This window comes from Centruroides sculpturatus, unplaced genomic scaffold (assembly GCF_000671375.1).
Source record: "Centruroides sculpturatus isolate CEXI.00-Female unplaced genomic scaffold, Cexi_2.0 scaffold1428, whole genome shotgun sequence".
NCBI classification, from domain to species: domain Eukaryota; kingdom Metazoa; phylum Arthropoda; class Arachnida; order Scorpiones; family Buthidae; genus Centruroides; species Centruroides sculpturatus.
The window spans coordinates 71,137-88,830 of NW_019385664.1; the positions used below are offsets into that span (position 1 = coordinate 71,137).

The 17,694-nt window shown below is 31.6% G+C and overlaps 1 long non-coding RNA gene across 1 annotated transcript; it reads left to right on the top strand.

Annotated features, from left to right (window-relative positions):
- The first annotated feature begins 12,000 nt into the window (after positions 1 to 12,000).
- Positions 12,001 to 17,141, top strand: LOC111641012. Its single transcript, XR_002759342.1, has 5 exons — positions 12,001 to 12,056; positions 15,946 to 16,014; positions 16,103 to 16,192; positions 16,340 to 16,407; positions 17,055 to 17,141. It is a non-coding gene; the product is annotated as an uncharacterized LOC111641012 (long non-coding RNA).
- The last annotated feature ends 553 nt before the right edge of the window (positions 17,142 to 17,694 follow it).

Below are 17,694 nucleotides of genomic sequence, written 5' to 3' on the forward strand. Positions count from 1 at the left end.
TGTCTGTCTTTCCTTAATTAATTAATCTCGAGAAAGGGTCAGACAGAAGAAATTCCAGACCAAGAAGTTTTATAGAAAAATCCCGCGAGGAGGTGAGGAAAAAAAGCAGCGGGCACTAGTTGTTTTTTACAAGACGAAGGAGAAAGATGGCTGCCTAATCGTTGTACATGATTAATGTCAACGATTAATGTACATGATAATTATTTGAAACAATTGTGTACTCCATAAGTACGAGTCGTACAAGAATTGGCGCAGTCGACATTAGCTGATGTCCTCTACCAACCAGGTCTACGAGAAACGAGACGAAACAAGTAAAACGCACTGACGAAGGTAGGAAGTTTCGCAGTTTAAGATTGAAGTTAAAAGTGTACAATTTTGGTCGTAACCGAATCGAAGTTTTGTACCCATTGTAGCCATTGTTTTTCCCGTAACATTTTTTTCATGATTATGTTTTAAATTTCTGTTTTCTATAAAAGTGTTTAATTTTCTCTCTTTTAAAACAAATAAACAACTAAACTTTTAGTTAAAGTTTAGTTGTTTATCTGTTTTGATAAAACAATGCAATTTAACTAAATATGTAAAAAGTTAATTAACTTTTATTGATTTTTTAAATTGCGTGCATGTTTCTTTAATCGAATGCTTTTCATGTTATTGAAAACATTTATTTCGATAATTAAAATAGTCTTTCAAATTTTCCGTCGTGTTCTAAAATAATCGATGAAACAAATAATTTTTCGTGTTTCACTGAGCGACTGCTTGATAAACAGCGCCTTACATTTTTAATTAGCAACGTTGGACATTTTTATGGCTATTAATTCACATGCAGAATACTTTCTACATTTTTAAGACTCCGAGATAACGAAAATCTCTACACTATTACATATATAACCGTGACGTTTGCATGTTTACTACATTAAAATGAATGAGATTTGCAAAATTACTGTTAACCCCGTATCGTCTCAAGTGTCTACCGATGAAGGATATCAAGATTCTTGGAAAATGTTACTAATCTCTATGAAATACACTGGTTTAAACTGTAAGTCTAGCAAACCAACTTTATTCGATATAATCATGATTATTGCAACTATTGTCTGTCAGATTTCTATAACTTATTGCGTTTATATATTAATGAGAGAGGCATCGCTTGTAATAATGCTGTTAACAATTGTATTTCTCGAATATCAGATATTAAGCTGTTTGATATCGAAAGTATACTTTCTCGTCAAGAAAAGTAAAGTGGCGCAACTGATCACTTCACTATATTCTATCGAAAACTTTGATCAAGCGTGTCGAGGAAATCGAAAAAGTTTAAAATTTAAAGTGACATTCGCTTGGCTATGCTTAATTATGTACTGCATTTTGTCAGTTATATCAACAACTCCACAACTAACAACGATTTTATGTTTTGGCTATAAAATTGGAAAACCAGCAGAAATATTTATAACCGTTATGGATGCCGGATTTAGATATATTTTGTTTATAATGCCGATGATATTGTCATTTCTGTACTTTGTTACAATTTGTGAGAAATTACAAAGTGCTTTCGACGCTTTGCTAAAAGATATAGAAACTGGGCAACATATTTATTCACGATTATTGTCTATAATCAAACGTTATAATTCGCTCATGGAAATTTCAAATAAACTGGATAATATTTATTCGCCTATGTTATTTCTATGGAGCTTGTATACCGTTGGATTTTCAATAGTTAATCTCCATTCTTCAGTAATCTTTCCCAAGTCTATGATTTTTATAGTGATAAATAATTTCATTATGCTTTCAGTAATTCCTTTTATCTATTTTGCTGATGTATGCGTGTCAACTGCCAGATTAGTAAAAGCTGCAAAAGCGGTAAGTAAAACTGTGTACACAGCTTCTCTGTCTGCCGGAAATAATACGATTCACTCCTCTGAATATTTTCTTCAAGTCAAATGTCTAGAAGAGTTACCTCAATTTACGGCTTGTGAAATGTTTTCCATCAACAATGGTTTGATTCTGACGATTCTAAGTGTATTTCTAACCTACTTTGTTATAGTAAGCCAGATGTAAATATAATCATTTTGATACAGAAACTGTAAACACGTTTCTGGAAGCTTTTTCAAACACATTACTTAATAGAGCAATTATTGCTACTATCTTTTTCAGCCGATGTGTTAAGAATGTGGGTTAATGTGCATGTTATATCACGTATAAGAATTACAAAACTACAACACAAGTAAGCGTTAATTAATAATAAAAACATAATTGCAATTTACGTCCATATATTTGCGATACATAAATATAAGTGTATGTATTTTTCGACGCAACATTTTGAAAACTCATGAGGAATATATCAATTTTCAGCAGTTTTTGACATTTTGTTGTGAGTGCAAATGCAAGAACGTTTATTACAATTGCTGGTTGACTTTCCGCTAATTTTCCATTTCATATTTTCTATGATGGAAAAAATAACTTATGGATATAACGATTGAAATCAGCAAGTACCAACTTAAAAACGGTAAAGTGTTAACATATCTGCGTATGGTTCAATTACGAGGCGATGTGTATAGTAAGAAAACTGCATTATTTATCAACTGAAAAATTTGAAAATTCATTTACCATTCATTCTGTGTTGGTAATACTTAAATGTTATAAGAGGGTGTTGGAGTAGTGGAATGACGGTTGATTAGTTACTAGGTTGGTCCGTGTTGGTTAAATTGAATCAAATAAAAAAGCGATTAAAGGAATAATGGAATGAATAGTGGTAGAGAATAATAACCTGAAGTGTAGTTACAAAGTGTATGATTAATAGAAGAAGACAGTTGTAAAAAAGTTATTTTACGACTGGTCATTTACCTGTTGCGAAGTTTAATAGTTGAATAGACATCGGCTACTATGTGAGAAGTCTGTGGTTGGTGGTGTTTTAACCAAATGTTTAATTGATTACTTAAAAGATAACAAACAGTTCGTGGCTGTAACCCAAGATTTATTATTTACAACATATATGTATATACATATTTTGAACCTTATATTACTCTTCTCTCGCACATGTTTTCACAAAATTTATCACTTTACTTTTTGAAATGCAAAAAAAATATCTCACATGCTGTAAGTACAAAAGATTTCTGCCCAGTCGATTCTGAACGGAGAAGAGGGATGATAGGAACTCGTGGAGGCATTGTTTGTCACGGTGAATCAATCCCAATGATTCCCAAAGTTAAACCATTGATTTATTCAATTATTTTCAGGTAAATCTAGAAAGCGAAATGAAACGAGGGGCGGCAGGCAACACTGGAAGCAGGATCCTGACTGAAAAATGATATAAAAGAGGGTTCGGTTCGCAGAAAATGTTTCCCTTTTTTCCGATAAATCGCCTAAAAAGAAACATTGCATTTAATAGTTGTCGGATATTAAGTACCAGCTATGATAAAGCCACAAAGTGCGGGGCTCGTATTCTTTTATAGTATTTAATTAAATATGCTCAGATTAAAATTGCTTTCAGAAAAAATTGATCAAAAATTTAATATATTCAAGCAATTACGCTGAAAATACATTTAATATAATTTTGCTTTATTCTATAAGTTACAAATTATAAACGGTATACTATTATTAAAATTATTTAATTATAATTTTCGTTATTTTGCTGCAAATGGCACTGTAAGTAGAATATTTAAAAAGTGTTATAAAATGTAATAATGTATATTTATGCAAATAAAACTAGATTTAATACAGGCTAAAATGATTTATTTGATTTAACTTAAGGTGCAATTCACGGGCAAGTACGACTGAGCGAGTTAAAAATTTCTTATTATCCTCGTTTTTCATTATATCAAAATTTTATCGATATACTTTCCAATTTGCTGTAAAAGAAGAGAATATGAAATGTACTAGTTTTTTTTTTCATTTGAAGTACGCACAGAGTCTTCTGTTGAACGTGTAGAATCTTGTCAAATCAGACTGAGAAAGTATAGAAGAGTAAACTCGCCGAACATTTAAGATTATGTATTAAATTAATTGCGTTCACACATCCGTAAAGCTTCGATAGTCAGCAGAAAGTTAATAGATGTTCGTGTCATTTTTGTTTTTTACTCGATAATGCCGGGGTGAATTACGAAGTTACTTCAAAAACGGCAATATCTTACAAATCTCAGTTTCTTGGTCTTTCTTACCGTGGCTGAGAGAACGGTTACATCGTCTTTTACATTTCATAGATGTTTTTGTATGGCATTATCGTACGATGTTGCTTTTATTTAATGTGTATGCATATGTCCGCTCTAAAAATTGTGATTTTCTTTGTACTGCGAAAGTGTTTTGATTAACTAATGTTTTTAGGAAGAGATTTACTATTATTGGTAGCATTCTGAAACTTAATTATCACTTTACATCGAAAGTAATTATTTGTAAGTACATCTGTGTGCTCAAGAGTCTTACTGTACTTCGGGATAACGGTAAAAAGACTTGAATTTGCATAAAAAATTTCTTAGATCTGGTTTCAGTGCGGCACGTAAAACGAAATTCTTCCACCGAAACACGTTTAGTTAAAGAGAAATCAACTGTATAAAAGTAGAAGCCAAAAACAATACATGTGTACAGTATATTTATATTTAAATATGTATTTTTATAATATAAATAATCAGAATTTTTCAATAGCTTTATTAGTTTCAAGTATTGACAAGCATATTCTTTTTAATTTACATCTTCAAGTTACAAAAAAGGATTTTCACATACGTTACTAATAACTTGCATACAGTAAACTTGACAAATTTAATTAATTAACTTGCATGAAATTTATTATTTCCAGGTGTTTTCTTCGAGAAAAAATTGCCCATTAAGTAACAGAAGGGATAAAGCGACGCAACACACGTTAGCCAGCATCAATAATTTCAACGGCGTGTGAGATATTTCGAAAATATAATTAAAAATTACATAAATTCTATATGCCAAAATACTGTATTAATTAATTCTATTTATTCACTTCTGTTTATTCTGTATACTGTTTATTTAGATTTCCTTTTATATCTGTTCAGCAGTTTTACATTTTAAGAGAATAAATGCTATAATGGCGACTCTTATAATAAAAAGCGTACTTTGTTTTCTTAACGTATTGTCTAAGAGTTAGTAAATTAATCGAGAGATCGAGTGATTTGAAAGTGTTTTAAGAGGATTAAACTTGATTGAGAATAGTTACATTCAATATATTATAAACGGAAGTTATGTACTGTATCTTTCCTAGTTTATCTCGGTTAATCGACTTTTGGGTTGCCTTCATTTTAATGTCTGTAACAATGAAATTACTATATGTTTGTTTGCCGGACCGAATGTGAAAACTGAATTCGTTTCTTTGAGAAAAGAACAAAAAGTGTAAAAAATAGAATATATTTTACAATATTTCATTGCAATGGTACTGGAGGTATGTTAAAATTTTAATAGTTAAAAACATGAATGAATGGATATGTTATGTTACAAAATCGAATTTTAAAGTGAATTCATATACAAGATTTTATTACGTTCTTTTGTTGGTTTAAAAATTTTGACAAATATCAATAGCTTAATGTGATCAATCAATTATGGGTTTTCGATTTTCTGAACAACATGGAGACGTTAACGCAACGATTAACACTTAGAATTAACACAACGATTGCTCGTTATAATGGGCTGTCTATAAATTACGTCCGAATTTTTTTCAAATATTTTACTCCTGTGACAATGCCGAAGGGCACCCTTTGCTTCGGCATCGCAGGACCGAACGGTCGACATCGAGTCGGCGAAGATCGCGTTGACGAACTTCTGTCATAATTGCTAACCCACTGCGTCATTGCGGATAGATACAGAAAATGTTTCGTTTTCTTGTGTGAGCCGCCGCGTACAACTTAGCCAACAAACCCTATGGCGGATTTTATGGGAGGATATTATACGTGCAGGGCAGGATACATAGAATGAAAACAGTCTTCACATTACTTATGAATTTATACCTGATATACATCAATTTTATAATGTAAGATATTATTCTCCAAATTACTATGTGACTCAAATGCTCACCGATCACGAAAAATATGCATGCTATCTTGCCACGTTTACTAGTAGGACTTCGAATGAATGTCCTACATGCCATATTATTGATGGATCGAAACATTATTTGTTCGACTGCGTTATGTTTGAAAGAGTGAGGATACAATTAAGATTAACAATAGAGGAGATTGGTGTAGATTGGCCATGCCGATTATCTGACATTATGAGAGACAAGAATGTTTATAATGTATTCTTATGATTTACTAAACAAATTATCATTGTTACAAACCAACTTATTTATAATTAGATTAATTGTATTTATTGCGTCTATTTTGATTATGCGCTGTATCTAAAGGTGTGATTTTGAATTCGAAAGTTGATTCGGAAGGTTAGCAATTATGACTTTGTTTATTTCTTGATATATTTTATTACATTACTATTCACCTCTGATTTATCTTCTTCTTGTCATCACTTTTATCATTTGTTTGTGGTGGCTACCTATATATACGTGGGATGTTAATTGCTTTTCATGCTTGAGCCTGGAACTATTTCTGATTTACTTAACTGCTGGGAAGTGTCTATCACTGATTGATTAGTTGTGATGTACTTATAAAGGATGTGAGTAGCCAAGGACGTAGATCTTAGTCTACGCCGCTTACGGGCACGCGGTCGTGAGATCGGTTTTCTTACTTTTATAGGAGGGCGAGGAAAATGTTTAAAAACGATCTAGAGGGTGAATTCTAGATCTTGTCAGGTCCCGACACCAGTTTGTCAATTATTCGACCCGCGGACAAACACGGGTGTGATTACTTTATAGATCTGATTCAAGGGTTGAATGAGAGACATTCTTTAACAAATAAACAAAAGTAAATTTAATTAAACATAAACCAATAACAATAGTACAAATATATGGTAGTAAGGGACAATGAATACAAATTACAACTTATAAGTCGAGAGAGATATGGACTTATACTTAACTTTTACGAGATCGAGAGAGAGAGCTTACAATATCGTTATTAAACATACAACCTGGTTTAGTTGTCTTTCGTCTTCTTCATCGGTTGGCAAAGGCACTTTCTTTATAAAGTTCTCAAACTTCTTTCCATAGGAGGTCGAAATGTGCACAAAATCAAAGTATCTCTTTTAAGCGATAACTGGATTTATTCTACGTGACTCGTCTAAGGGCGTTGGCCATCAGGAAAAATATGTGTGGAGTCCTGACTCTTCCAGGTCTGTCGATGAACTCCCCGAATTCTGATAAATTTTCGCTATATCTGACGATTGGCGACCAATCATCATGCAAAGATTCTTCCGTGGGAACGGACGAAAGGGGAATATGTGAGGGGTAAACATTTCCCATCAAAGCGAGATTTTTCGCAGATAAAGGGAAAACAGAGGATGTTCTAACTTCCCTAGAAGGAAGTAGCATCTGTTATCTATTTTTTCCACTCTAAAACGTTATTTTTTCTCATCCAAACGAAAGAATATTTTATAACAAAATATTAACATTATTAATAAAATTACTATTTTAGACCCGGGGGCCTTTCAGATCTCACAGGGGCTACAACTGAATGTAGACCGAGTTATCCATTGCCTTTGTGACTGTTTTGAAATCCTATATTTTGTTGACTTGTGCATTATGACATTTAACCCCTATTGAAAATACCAATGCCTGTATTTCAACTTTGGGCATTATGACATTTAATCCATTATGAGAAATAACTATGTTTAAGTTCTGGCAGTGTGTCTTCAACAGTTTGCTTATCAAGGAAGGGCCCAACATTATCAGTGATAATGTTGACCTTCTTCGATGTGAGACCTTGACGGAGTTGAGCTCTACAGTCTCTGCCCACTAAAGCGGATTTATATGGGATATAAGTTTGTAGTGGTGATTCTGCTGTGCTGCTTATAATAATTTCAATATGCCTCTTCAATAGACTTGTTCTCAGCTTTCTTGAACTAAATTCATTGTGCTTTAACTGTCTCTTGTGTCGAGCATACTTCAGAGAATTTCAATGTATAGAATGTAATCAGCATACTTCTATGGGCATTTAAGTGCTTCAAGGTCCTTCGTAGGAGCTTCAATTTGTTTCAATGTTTTTTAATGCTTCAATGTGTTTAAAGTGTTTTGTAGTGCTTAAATGTGCATTGCTAAATGTTAATTGCTAATGCATCAAAGTGCTTTCCGTCAATAGTGTGTCACAATGTTTCAACCACGCAGTGTTTTAAAAGTGTTTCAGCATGCTTTTATGTGCTTCTGGTGCTCTTGTGATGTATGGTGTTATTAGTGTTTTATGGTGCTACAAGTACAACTTGCTTCGTGTGTTTTGGTGCTTTAATATACAACGTGCTTAATGTTTTATTGTTTTATATGTTTTATAGTGCTTCTAGTTTTCTGTGGTGTCTCTTGTGTTTTATGGTGCTTCTAATGCTTTATAGTGATTCAATGTGCAAAGATTTTCAGTGCAACGTGATTAAGTGTGTTATATGCTTTAATATGTTGTGTGGTGCTATTAGTAAAATATGCTACAACGAGTACTACAATGTGTTATATGGTGCTCCAAAGTTCAATGTGCAACGTGTAAGTTTTCATGGTGCTTCAAAGTGCAAACATACAACGTGTAAAGTGCTTTATAACACTTTAAAATGCATTGTGAAATGTGCTTTATGTACAGTACCTAAGAGCTCTAATCCGTTCAATTACCTAAGTTCATGAGAAATAGTTTAATCGCCGATTTAATCAATAATGTTTTTCAAAAATTATCCGGATTTGAACAACAAAATATTATAATAATTTTTTCAAGAATCCTTCTTTTACTGATAAATTTTCATTTAATTTTGGCTTTCACACTCCCCTACACCCATTGTCCCAGATTGTCGAAATTTCGTAACCTCCTTTTTCGAACAGAACTTATCATTCTGAATATCTGTATCACTATGAATAATAAAACTCGCTCCATTGAAGTTTAAATTACAGTAAAAATCTTCTAATAATACTGTATTTTCAAGTCATTCTCACACAAGGAAAAATGTGTTAGGAGGTGTTGAGGTACGAATAGGGAATTGAGTATAACTTTATGAGAACCGAAAGTTTCGAAATCACTGCTAAACACTCATTTAATTCGGTAAAGAATAATAATTACTGTACTCAATTATCTCGTTGATAATTATAAATAATTTCGAGAGAACGTCGTCTATTGAAAATAATTTTCTTGTATTAAATTTCTTAAATTTAAAATCGTCTCGTAATAAAGAAATCGCGAAGATATATTATGAACTAAATTAACAGACATTCTATATCATATGAGAATTTTTATGACTAAATCAACGTTGTTGCGGGATAGACGAGAAGGATAAGAGTGACTTTAACCTAAAGTATGCTGGGAGATCCTGGATTGCAGACACAATTATATTCGTTTTTTGCTGTTTCTGACAAGTAAAAATTCAAAGCTTATTATTCAGTCTATTACCAGTTCGACTGGGCTTAGAATGGGCAACGGATGAGAAGGGATTGGTGTTGATATATTCGCCTGGTCCCCCTAAAAACTTTTTATTTAATATATAACTAAAATTAAATAGTATTTTAATTGACAATAAATGGAAAACAAATGAGATTAATAAAATTCGTAATGCCATATAGCCTACTTTCGGAGTATTTGTTCACTGTACATTATCTCTCATTTCGTTTAGAACTTACTTTAAAACAGACAGATAGCTGATATTATACAAAAAATTTTTAAAAGTACTTTTATCGAAGTATTCCATTAAACACGAGTAAAATTTTGATATATTAATTTTACATGCTTAGTTCCCTATAAAATATTTGCTTTATTACTTTCTGTTAATATTATGGAAAAATTCCACATTAACTTATAAACCATTAGCTTCAAATCGATTGGTATAATGTTGGAATAAGAAATTATAATGACAATAATGCATTAATGGAAGGAGGTTTTGAAATTATTTCTTAATGGATATATATCGATCGTTTTGGAAAGACTAATGCGATATTTCAATACATTTATCGTTGCTGAGTGAAAGTTCTAGAGCATACACGAAGAAAAATAGACGAACGGTCTTGATAACTTTTACAGTATGAATAACAATAGAATAGATCCAGATATTGTATTTTCACAAACTTTTATCCTATTCAAAATACTTGCAATCGATATTTCTAACAGCAACGAAAATTGGCGATCATTTAAGAAATTCTACAGAGTGTGTCTTAAGACATTCTTCTTTCTTCAGACAGTCAAATATGTAATTATATTATTGACAAAAGATGAAGAATTAGCATTGAATCTATGTGACATCTGCAAAGCGTATGGAAAAAACGTGTTTCTTCTGAGAGTAATGATCCTACTATTGACACTATTTATGATAAAAACGTTGATAACTTGGAACTCACAAAAATATATTTTGCTCTACCTGAAAACTCGAAAATTGTGGATAGAAATTATGAACGAATCAACGTTTGTCGTTTTTCATCTAAAAAAGTTCATAAAACTTCAGGATATGTTAACATGTATTTGGATTACTATAAGTGCGTCAATCGGATTGAATATGAATGCGATATATCGTTACGTATTTTTGCCTTACATCAGTTATAAATGGTCTATAACATTTGCCATTTGTATGATATCAAGTACAATATTCCATTCGTTAATGGGATTGTATAACTTGGCTCAGATAATTTTTCTGATTCTCTTATGTGAATTACAAAAGATGCAATTATCTACAATAATTTACTTGATAGAAAAAAAAAATGAAATTTCCTTAAAAATCATTTGGCAATGTTTGCAGAATAGCAAAGACAGTTTCAAATTTTGTAATGATATTCAAAATGACTACTCCATTTCTTTAGCTCTGATAGTAATTTTTGCTGAATTTTCATTGGGAAATCTTGTGATTAATTCTGATGAAGTATTTGTAAAATATACTTTAGGAATATTGTTACTATCAATAACAATCGGAGTTCTACTATATTTGTATTATTTATCCAGCATTTCGACATACGTAAGTATTTAATTTTAATTTAATTTTAATTTACATTAAAGGTAACAATTTCAGAAATTAATTGAATTGTTTATAGAATATTTGTGTTTAATTAACTGTATTAGTGTAATTGTAAAAATAAACGTCAAGTCCAAAATACACATTATATATATAATAGAGATGGGTTGATAATAATAATAATCAAGTACCAAATATAGTACACCAAGAGCTTGCAAAGTAACACAAACTGGTAGACATCCACGAACCATACTACAAGTATATTCCACAGACAGAAAACAACACGCACAAAAGGTACTAAGACAGAGCCTTAATCACAGATAAAACAATTTACTATAACAGACCAGACATCACACTCATTGACAAACACAATAAAATAACATACGTTATAGACATAGCCATTTCAAACACTCACAATGTACGAAACACATGCACTGAAAAAATTAGCAAGTACACAGAACTCGCCCAGGAAATAAGGCATCTGTGGAGGATGGATAAATTGCTTATTGTACCTGTCGTTCTCTCCTGTACAGGTGTGATACCATACGCACTACACAAAAGCCTGGGAACATTAGAATTGAATAGAAATACATACATAACACTACAGAAGGCCAATATATTGAATACATGCCACATTGTTAGGAAATTCCTGAATACAGACACTGACACACTTATTTAATTTTAGTTTTGTTTTTGGTTGCTATGCCTTAACTCTGGTCCGGCATAGTGCACAGCAACCGGTGTGAACCGAGTATAATTCACTAAACATAATAATAATAATAATAATAATCAGCGCAAAGCCCAAAGGGTTAGGAGTTGAAAGTTGAAATTTAATACACTGTTAGGGTACTTCACGAGAACGCAAACTAAGAAAAAATTTTGGAAATTCTCGCCCGGGGGAGAGGGACAGCATGAAGGCTTCGACAATGGAAGTGTTACGTAACAATAAAAATGTTAACAATGAAAGTATCAACAATGGAAGTGTTAAGAATGGAAGTGTTATGAGAAAGGTTATGATTTACAGGTGCAGATGCAGTTTTTTGCGTTTTGATTTGGTAAGTCACGAGAATATACACTAAAAAAATTTTTTTCGAAATTCCACTAGAGGGGGTGATGTTGTTAACACTTTTCCCCGCTGGAAAGTGTTAAGATAAAGTGACGGGCAAGATTTACAGGGCAAATGCAGTTTATTTTCGTTTTTGCAAGAAATTGAACATTTTTAACTCATCTAAAAATTTTCTAATTAGTCTGGAAACAGAAGGCCTAACTCTTGCATTCTTTGAAAACGGGTAAGATTGACTATAACATAATAATCTTAATCTTCGCTATCGTTAGTTTTTGGCCTATCTGCTAGTTCATATATACAATTCACATATAAGTTACAGTCTTATTCTGTCATGTTCATTACTCGAAATATTTCTTGTATTCGAATCACATCCGTTTATATTAGCTCGGTTATGAGAAAGTCTACTGTACTTAATTTTGTTTACAATAATATCTACAAACATTTTATAAGTAAAATTTTTATCTCACTCTACTCAAACTACTACTTTTCATTAACTTCGTTACGTTTAAAATACATTTCCCAATTTTCATTTCTAGTATTTACCATATTACTAGTGAAAATGGATAATATATGCTGTAATAGATTGATAATAACATACTGTACAGTAGAGCGTCGTTTATCCGAATCAATTGAGGACTGGGGTTGTTCAGATAAGTTATTTTTCAGATAACCGATTATGTACGAACAAATATATTAAACTATCCCGTGTTGAAATTTTTCTCCGTTGCGTGTCGATTCGCGTTGAATTTTCGTCGATGTTAACCCTAACGTAAACTTTTTAAAATAATAATCGTTGCTATTGTAACGTTAAACATTATTTATTTATTTTTTACAAACAAAATAAATATATTGAAAAATATAAAAACAAAAAAAATTATACTTTAGAAGTTAATCTAGTATTAAAAACGTTCTATTCAGCATGACACAGAGTCCTGAGAAAAACACCACACAAAAGTGCCAGTGCTGCCAACTAAAACACGCACATCAACAAAAAAATATTAGAGTAGCCCAAGATATAGCCAAAGACTGCAGCGCCACAGCACTAGCGAAAACTTAAATTTGCCGACTGGACTTCTTTCGGATAACCGAAGTTTCGGATAACGAACTTTCGGATAAAGGACGCTCTACTGTATATACATTTTTATATATCTATGTAAAACGTCTCTGTAATCCAAAAAATTATGGTAGACGAACTCACAGCAAATTTTCGGTTAGGAACTATGATTTTATTCTTAAATTAAATTACATATGCATTTCAGGTTGGTACAATATATCTTAACCCCTCCTCAGTGTCTTAAGCATATAAAATTGTGCAAGAGAGAACAACACATCCGTAATACCAACACGTGTTATATATCAATCAGCCTCTAAAGCACTCAGTAAGTACAGTAGACCCCCCTATAACACGTAGATACGTTCCACGTTATACGAATTTCGCGTAGTAGGAATCCTTAAATACATGAGCCAATCACAGCCCGACACGTGTGAAGTTTACGGACTACGGCTGTTTGAAAGGTTTTTTTCCATAAAATTAACAATTCTAGACTAACTCAACTCAACATTTCAAAAACACGTATAATTTTTTGGGAATAATCCGTATAAACTATTCTACAAACAAAAATTTGTAGGATTACTTACCGACTGTGCACCGTTCTACGTCGCCATTGCCTAAGCTTGTTTTCGTCGCGGAGCAGCGCACCGAACGGCGGGCGCGATTTCCGATAAGTTATTTTACTGCGTAAAATTCGTTGAACTTTGGAGACATCATTAATATAAATAATTTTTATGGCCGTTGAATAAGAAATGTTTTTTTCACAACAAATGTAGAAAATTACAGTGCTGTATTAGACTTACGGTACCTAATTTACATACTNTTGCGTGTCGATTCGCGTTGAATTTTCGTCGATGTTAACCCTAACGTAAACTTTTTAAAATAATAATCGTTGCTATTGTAACGTTAAACATTATTTATTTATTTTTTACAAACAAAATAAATATATTGAAAAATATAAAAACAAAAAAAATTATACTTTAGAAGTTAATCTAGTATTAAAAACGTTCTATTCAGCATGACACAGAGTCCTGAGAAAAACACCACACAAAAGTGCCAGTGCTGCCAACTAAAACACGCACATCAACAAAAAAATATTAGAGTAGCCCAAGATATAGCCAAAGACTGCAGCGCCACAGCACTAGCGAAAACTTAAATTTGCCGACTGGACTTCTTTCGGATAACCGAAGTTTCGGATAACGAACTTTCGGATAAAGGACGCTCTACTGTATATACATTTTTATATATCTATGTAAAACGTCTCTGTAATCCAAAAAATTATGGTAGACGAACTCACAGCAAATTTTCGGTTAGGAACTATGATTTTATTCTTAAATTAAATTACATATGCATTTCAGGTTGGTACAATATATCTTAACCCCTCCTCAGTGTCTTAAGCATATAAAATTGTGCAAGAGAGAACAACACATCCGTAATACCAACACGTGTTATATATCAATCAGCCTCTAAAGCACTCAGTAAGTACAGTAGACCCCCCTATAACACGTAGATACGTTCCACGTTATACGAATTTCGCGTAGTAGGAATCCTTAAATACATGAGCCAATCACAGCCCGACACGTGTGAAGTTTACGGACTACGGCTGTTTGAAAGGTTTTTTTCCATAAAATTAACAATTCTAGACTAACTCAACTCAACATTTCAAAAACACGTATAATTTTTTGGGAATAATCCGTATAAACTATTCTACAAACAAAAATTTGTAGGATTACTTACCGACTGTGCACCGTTCTACGTCGCCATTGCCTAAGCTTGTTTTCGTCGCGGAGCAGCGCACCGAACGGCGGGCGCGATTTCTGATAAGTTATTTTACTGCGTAAAATTCGTTGAACTTTGGAGACATCATTAATATAAATAATTTTTATGGCCGTTGAATAAGAAATGTTTTTTTCACAACAAATGTATAAAATTACAGTGCTGTATTAGACTTACGGTACCTAATTTACATACTGTAGAGACGATAGTGAACTCAACTTACTTGCCTAAACTCTCCGTAGTGTGACGCTGGACGGCGGAAATAATATATATATAATTATAATAAAGTTAAAATAAATTAAGTTAATATATAATTATATATACAGTACCTTATTTATATATAATACTGTACAGACGACAGTAAAGTCAACTTACTCGCCTAAACTCTCTGTAGCGTGTAAGTAGTTCGGCTGCTCGTCTACTATTGGTCCAGATTCGACCAATCCTGTCGCGACACAAGTCGGGGACGACGTTTTACGAGTCCCTTTTAGCGTCTTTATACAAATACTGCCGCAATTTTTTCGCTACGTTATTGGAATCTCCATTATAGGAACCTGCGTTATAGGGGAGTCTACTGTATATTGTACATGCTCGAAGAGCTATTAAAGAGTCTAATACCACAGGATTACATTATCATGTTAAAATATATGGTGGCATACATAAATTATAATCTATAATTCACAGAAAAAAACCACGTAAAAAACATCATGTAAACATGTTGACGATAGACAGATTCACAGCAAATTTATGTTGTGAGTCCGTCTACCATAATATTTTGAATTACAGAGAGGTTTTAGGTAAATATCTATTATACAGCAATCCAATTTATATTGTACATTTTTATACATAACACATATTTTCATGAAAGTCGAAGCCACGTCATTAAATTTCTGTTTTCTTTTTAAACCGAAATAAAGAATTGTTGCTACTGACTTCAGTTTCCTTTTTTTTTTTTACAAAATTTATATTATAAAATACTTACCTTATAAATTTTATTTTGACTTGAAAAATTCATACATTTTTATGAAATTTATATATTTTCTATACCTAGATGCATAACCTATATTCGAAAATCTACAGCCATTGCATACATTATAAACGATCAGAAGAAGCGTATCTGGTAATTTAAACAGATTTATCACAATTTAAAAAATTTTAATTAAATATATAATTTTATTCTAATTACTAATACATAATTATGTATTAAGGCGAACAGCGCATTGATTCATTGTAATGAAACCGAACTAACGTTGTCATTTTTTGGATGTTATCCTGTAACAAAACTAAATATCTTAAAGGTGGGTTTGGGGAATTTAATGAAACACGTGTAATATTTTATTTCCATTTATACATTTTCTTAAAATTTTTATGAAACTTTACGATAATTAGTTAAGTCGACTACTGTTAAGAAGAAAAAGTGGTAAAAATTAATTTTTATTTTGTAGATGTGCAGCTTTTTCCTTACTCAATTACTTGTGGTCTTACAACTTTTATTTACAAATCAATTATAAAGGTGAGTTTTGCTATAGTTTCGAGACATTTAATTAATATAACTTGATATATGACGAGTGATGACGATAAATTATATACGAAATAAGTGTGCTAATCACTTTTTTTTATAAAAATAATTGGAAACAGCACAAATTACTGGCATGTTTAATAAGTTGCTGTTACTATTTAATTCGTTGAAAATGCGAATAATTAATTTTTTTTTGAGATGTGACTCACAGTTCATCTGTATTTCATTCTGCGGAGTGTAAAAATTCTCACTGAGTAATATATCGAAAGAGTTTTCTATACAATATAAGAGGAATATTCGAGGAATTACTAATGAATGTCATAAAAATATTCATGGTGTAAAAGCATTTGATATATATTTTAATGAATGTTTTTTTTTTTTTCGATTTATCACATAAACGAAATAAATGAAAATAAAAGCTTAGAAGTACTACAAACAATATAAAATGCAGATGGGAAAATCTACCAATGAGTTGCGTAACTTTCCCGGCTATCGTGAGATTTTATTTAATAAATAACTTTTATATTATTAATCTAAATAAATATATAAAATTATATGATAAGTCCTTTGTTACAAGATTTTGTTATAAAACTTTCTATGTTTTTAATTATTATAAACTGAATAAATTCTTTATTTTTCAGGCTACAGATGAGTTTCATAAACACTGAAAATGCTAACATACAGTAAAATCGTCATTAAGCTTAACCAGGCAAATGTCATTTGAAAACATTCGATATCAAATGGCTTATTATATAATGTTAAAAAAACTGTTAAAAGTATATTATGTAATTATAATTATATTAAATAAAGTACACTTACAGTTTAGTAACAGTTCCCACCAATTTTAATATCATTCTCAATCGGCAGTCACTTGAAATTATGTGAAGTTTTGAGGAATTTTGCAAATCTCATTCTTTTTCATGGAATGAAACATAGAAATGTCATGGTAATAATGTAAATATTTTTGTTGTGTTCGAGCCTTAAACAGAAAGAATTCACTCTGCATTACGCGTGTTGTTTACAATAAAAATTTCATATTAATATTAAAATGCAACATCGTATTTGTCAAGCCGTTACGCAGTAAAACACGCAAAATTATTTATTTCATTGACTGATACAGAACGTGAAATAAAATTTAATAGACTACTGTACTTTTATTATTAGATTAAATTTATTAAAAGAATTGTTTTGAATAATAGAAAAACATTCGTGACCGAAGAAACAGGCGTGAAATTTAGAAAATCAATAAAAGTAGATTAAATTTTTACATATTTAATTAAA